The sequence below is a fragment of the Rhamphochromis sp. 'chilingali' genome (assembly GCF_963969265.1).
Source record: "Rhamphochromis sp. 'chilingali' genome assembly, chromosome: 6".
In the NCBI taxonomy this organism is placed as follows: domain Eukaryota; kingdom Metazoa; phylum Chordata; class Actinopteri; order Cichliformes; family Cichlidae; genus Rhamphochromis; species Rhamphochromis sp. 'chilingali'.
This window is the reverse complement of record NC_137933.1, coordinates 28,920,575-28,926,574: the sequence shown is the minus strand read 5'-3', so window position 1 is coordinate 28,926,574 and position 6,000 is coordinate 28,920,575. Positions and strand designations below refer to the sequence as shown.

Below are 6,000 nucleotides of genomic sequence, written 5' to 3'. Positions count from 1 at the left end.
TACTAAGCCACATTTTTCTCTTGCCTTGTTCGATGTTTTCTTTCTTTGTTGGTGCATTCATCTTTCTCCGAGAGCATTGCAGGGCATGATCACTTTGTCCTCTGTCCTACGTTTTTTGCAATGTGCCCCCCCCCCTCTCTCACTTTCTCTCATTTCCTATTGATGGCTGTTGTTCTCCTCCCTCTCCCTCTTTTCTCCATCACCCTCTTGCTCTCTCACTCCCGTTCTGTTCCCTCTGTGCTCGTTCTCTCTCATGGGCCCTGACCTCCCATTATGACCCCAGCTGCGGTGACTTTGGTACACAGTACAGTCTACTTGGTAGAAGTCAGTGCAGAGGCTACAAATATGAGCTGCAAACTTTTTCTCTTTAGTCAGCATAAAAGTACGTGTGTGTGAATAGATCCTGTTGCATGCAAGTCCTCCATCTCTCTCGGTGTGTGTGCGCACATGGTGGATCCTGTTGCATGGTAGTCCTCTATCAGTGTCTGCCTCCTGATCTGATTGATTGTTCTGGGTAAATTAGGACTGGGCGCTGGTGATGGGGACAGGAGTGAGTTACACACTTCACCCCGTCCTTGCCCTCCACCCTCTTTTGCTTCTCCTCCACTGTGTCCCTGCTTTTATCATCTCCCTCCCTGCCCTGTTCCCTTCTTTCACCTGTTCTTCCTGCTTCTTTTGCCAAAACTCGTCTCCGCCGCTCGTTCCTTTTCATCCGTCTTATCCACACGTCAGTTCCTGCACTGCATTTTTCTAAATAAAGTTTTTATCTTGTAGACATATTGCATGTATACAAAAATGAATGATTCCAAACTATACCATACCATTGTGGGACATTTACACTGTCCGCATGCCAAATAAAATAAAGGAAAAGAAATCATTATTCAGTTTAAGGAAAGTTTACAAGATACTGAGTGAACCTGAAATCAAACTTAATCACATTTTACTATTACTTTTCACCATTCAGAAGCCAAGATAAGGATTTTTTTTATTGTTGATTGTCTGGCTTTTGTCACTGAGCAAAAGATACCAAGGCGAATGAGCAAAACCCTCTTCTGGCTTTGGCGTTCTCCACGTCCCCTTCTAGTTACTTGCTAATATTTGATTCAAAATGTAACACATCCATCCATCACAATTATGTCAAATGACTCACGAACAAAGGCGATGGATAAAAAGCCTCAAACACCACCCAGTCTGCTGTGCGAGCAGAGTATGTGAAACATTTTAATTTTAATGGCAGTGGTTTCTCTTTAACTAAAACTAGCCTGATTGATCCCATGTGTGATAAGCCACTGCTGATGTGTGTATTTCCATAGCAAATCAATTGCTGGTTCTTCATCAGTGCAGAATGGCTTTCGTTTGGCCTGAGGGCTGCATAGTTCAGGATAAAATGGGGATCATGATAATCCAAGTCTTCCACTCCCACTATGATTCTTTGAAATCCAAGAAAAATAACATAATAATCCTCAATGCTGTGCTACTGTTGCCTGAATTTTGCACAATCATAGAGACCGCACTGTTATATTTATTTATCTTTTTAATGAAACGACAAGGCAATTTGTGGATCTTTCATTGTTATGTTCAGAAATGCGTTGCATATGTACACAAATCCCTTTCTCTTTACAATCCATCTTATGTATTATATTCACTTAAGCTGTTAATACATCAGTGGTCCACAGCAATGCATGTACACATACAAATTTAAAAAAAGATAAAATCACTTGGCTAAAATGTTTTCAAGTGTTGCTGAGAGATGGAGAGTGGAAGGAAGACAATGCCAGGACTTGACATAAATTTAGAAAGTACCCCCCAAAAATAAACTCCTAAATTGCTTTAATGTTCAAATGTAATATTAAATATTGATAATATTATTCATATTTGCATTAAATGACTCAGATTTGTGGGTGGGGGGCACCATTTTTAACAGACTTCCTTGCCGCTTCTCTCCTCTCTTCTCTTTCTCGCTCTGTTCTGTCTCCTCTTAAACATAGTTGTTACTTGTAAACTGCTGAATTGGTAACACTGTCAAAAAAGCTGCAAATGTGGTTGGGAAACTGGACCCCCTCCTCCATAAATAGATGTTTGTTTCTGCTCTCTCTGTTTGTTTGTGTTCCCTCTTTTTGGATCTGGCCTGCAGGGACCATTTTTCAGAAGAGACAGCGAGGCTTTAGGGAATACTTAGACTTCCTTTTTCCACTTCTCTCTTCTCCTCTTGTCGAGACATTTCTCTTCTCTTCTATTTTCTTTTCCTCTTTTTTCAACATTTTCCTTTTATCCATATATGCTTAAATTCAGTGTTTTTCATCAGGTTGTTCTGTTGTTTCCTGTTTGTTTGCTTGTTTGTTTAATTATTTGCCCTTTTTTTAAAATAATTTTTTATTATTTATTTCATTAATCCATCATTTCTTCTAAATGTTTTTGTTCCTCTTCATTTTTTGCAAAGCTGGAACATATGGGAAGTTTCCACTGCTTCTGCTACAGCCTTACTGTAAGGCTGATACCTTACAGTAAAACTGTTTGCTTTTTCCCGCAGCAGCATTCTGGCTGGCTGCAGAACACTAGTGTCCTGGAGTGGCACATCAGTTTGGTCAGTTGATTCCTTCCTCCCCTTCCTCCCTCCCTTCTTCTTTCTCTCACTTCCTCGTTCTCATACTACCCGGCACTTGAAAAAAAAAAGAGAGAAGCTCTGCTTCATGGCTTAGAGAATGTGCTCTGCCTCTTAGCTGCAGACCAAGAGAGGAAAGGGGAGAGAAAGGGAGAGAGGGAAAAGGAATGAATAAAGAGAAGAGAGAGGCAGCGACACACTTGCATCTGTTGTCCTGCGTCCTGCAGCCGTGAAGCAAATGAGAGAGTGCGAGAGAGACAGAGAGAGTATGCAAGGATAAGAAGAGAGAGAGAAAGAGAGAGGATCTCAGACAGCCGTGTCCTTGAGAACTGCACCACAACTCTTTGAAGAGAGCCGCGAGAAGGTGTGAGTAACGTGCATCTCAGCAGGACATGTGTGTTTGCAGTGTGTGTATCTAAGTGTGTGTATGCTTCATGGATATGTACAGTACAGTACTGCTTGTGAGAGTTAGTGTACGTATGTGTGTGTTTGTGAGTGTGTGTGTGTGTGTGTGTGCGTGTTTGTGTGTGTGTGTAACCTGCTGCTTGCACACTGACCTGCCAAGCTCAGAGTGAAGGGGGTTTGGCTGCCGATCTTCTCTGCTATTGTCTGCCTGCCTAAGTGTTGCTGACAGGGGATTATGGCAAATACAAAACGCCGTATGGACTAAAGAAACACACTGCCAAACTTCAGAGACGCACGCATGCATGCATGAAGCTCCATGTTGAGAGCTCTGTTTGACTGTGTTCATTTGTTTGTGTGTGTGAGTGATGTCAGTGGGTATCGTTTGTCTAGCATGCACATGCGTGTCTGTTCTGGTTAGTTGTCTATTTTCATTTCAAAACTGTCCAGATTAAACAGCTGAAATTTCACAGGTATAACAGTAAAATAAACATGCCCTTTCTCACAGTAGTGATCGTTGGAATAGTTTTGGAACCACCTGTAACTTCAGAAAAAAACCTTGGCATAAAATAACCTTATAGCTGAATACGTGCTTCAAATCCCAGCTTCCTGGACAGGTGTTGCATGCCATTCCCCTGCTAATCTTTCCATTTCTTGTCTGTCTCTGCTGTATACAAATAAAGTTAAAATGTCCAAAAAAAACCCCAAACTTTTACTGGACTCCTGTTCAGAGCAAACTTAAACTATTATTTTCCTGTTGTAGCAAGGGCAATCACAATAGCACTTCTATACACCAATCGGCATCCTGAAGACTTAATTTACAGACATTACATTTACCACTGGCTTGCAAATCTAAAGATAAATCTCATGTACCTGCTCATCTAATTCGAATTCAGTTTCTGCGCTCGAAATGTGGCCATGTGGTTTGGGGGGTTGTGTGTCCGAACCTTGTGAGGTCTTGGGAACAGAGCCAAGTGGTGTGACCCATTGAACTATTTGCAACTAATCATAGACCACAAGCCACACAGCATGCCGTAGAGCCCAGCTGGGTTACACTCATCAAAATATAATGAGAGACAACATGTCACTTATGTTTCTGAAGGCATTCTTGAGATGAATGCCATTACTGAAGACGTGTGCCACTTTACTGCTTTGAGTGCCAAACACTTGACGTTGTAATGCTGGCAGAAAGATAAAACACCCTCACCCTCTCACATTTGAAATGAAGTGGAACCAGAGGGACTATATTTAATACTAAAGGTAGGATACCATTACACCCTAATCTAAAAATGCACTGGTTGCATCATGTCTCATGAAGCAATGTGGCTATCCAGTATCACCTGTGTTTGATCATTTGCAGGATGTTACCACTGATCATACTCTCAAAGATATATTTGGATATTAAATTATAGCATAGTAAGTGCATACATGTCATACCTAAAGATGTGTCTCATTTCTCTTTCTCGCTGCACCAGTTATGAAAGATATATCAGGATTCATGTTTCCAGTCAACATCTGTGTTGTGTCATAAATTTTATACTGCACATGTTCATTTTTGAATTTAAAAAGAATCCTAAACTTAATTTAAATTGTCTCTTTTTAATGAAAATAAAATAAAAGATTAAATAACTTAATTAGCATTACTACATCCATTTTTGGTGGGTGTTTCTTCTAATTTTATTCTGCTCCAGTTTTTTTATCATAAAATATATTTTTAAAAATGTAAAAATGGGATGACCATGTAGAGTATTTCAGTGGATTATGATGTTGTTGTCTTAAAGAGTAACAGTAGTGTTACAACGCTGTTCACAGTTATCTGTATTTCAAGATTTTTAAAGTGTCTGTAAATAGGTTAATAACATAAAAAGTACTACAACGTAGCTTGTTCTGAAAGCAACTCTTGGGTAATATCTCAGCTGTATTTATTTCCCATTTTTAGGTATATTTTAGAATCATATATTTGGTATAAACACATGTTAATGCGGCATGCTTCTTATCATAACTAATGTGCTTTTAGCATGAATGAACTAAGAGAAGTAACAGGCAGTGTTGATGGTGTCCACAGTATATATTTAGACTTTAGAAACTATCCCCAGGGTGAGCCTGTAAGTGTGCAGAATGTACTGAGTTTGTGAGTGTGTGATCATAGTGTGTAAAAGTGTGTGCATGTATGTGCATGCAGTGTTTGTGTGTGGAGAAATGTGTTTTAAGCTGTTCCAGCCAACCAATTGAGGTCAGCCGCTCAATAATTAAAGCATGTCACTGGTTAGTGCACGAGTTGGGTCGACCAATCAGACGGACTGATGTCAGATCATAGTGACAGAGAGTCAGAGTGACTGTTAAAAGACAAGAGAATTGGAGGAAAAGGAGAGACAGAGCTTAGCACTTGGAGAAATGCAAAGTTTAACGATCGAGTGAATGACATTTTACATTCATATCAGCATTTTTTTAAATGTCTTTAAATTTACAGACCTTGTGAAACGCTGCTAGTCTCCTTGGTACTATCTTCTGCAATGTGTTACTTAATCCTATGTAATTCTAACAAAGCAGCGGCAGAATATAATTTTTTTTTTTACTTTATTACAGTATCCGCGGACTGAGCACACCTTACAGCAGTTACCTAAGTTGAAGAATATCAGGTAAGAGGATCAGTGCTATAAACTCAAAGTTAAAGACTAATTATATACTAATTATATCGCCAAGATAGGTACAGCTTGCACTTACAAGCTTTAATGTTTGGGATGTTGAAGCTTATACATGATACAAATATAAGCATTTCCTCATCAAGCAGTCTTTGTTATTGTTTCCTTGAGCCAAGAAATGACTAGGTGCATTTAATACCTATGAAGATTCATATTAAGTGGTATACCCATCATTGTAAAGTTAACTTCCAATGGTAAGTTTGGTAAATTTAACAGGCATTTACACATTTACTGATAAATCGTTAAGTCAGGGCTATAACTCTGGGTACAGCCATATACTCAGACCAGTTGCTC

General features: G+C 39.5%; 1 protein-coding gene across 1 annotated transcript in view; it reads left to right on the top strand.

The window, feature by feature from the left end:
• The first annotated feature begins 2,761 nt into the window (after positions 1–2,761).
• The window catches only part of esrrga (estrogen-related receptor gamma a), a 171,271-nt gene continuing 168,032 nt past the window's right edge, over positions 2,762–6,000 (top strand). Inside the window, exons 1-2 of the mRNA XM_080884210.1 lie at positions 2,762–2,966; positions 5,591–5,643. The gene's annotated coding sequence lies outside the window, so the exon portion shown is untranslated. The remainder of the gene's footprint in view (positions 2,967–5,590; positions 5,644–6,000) is intronic.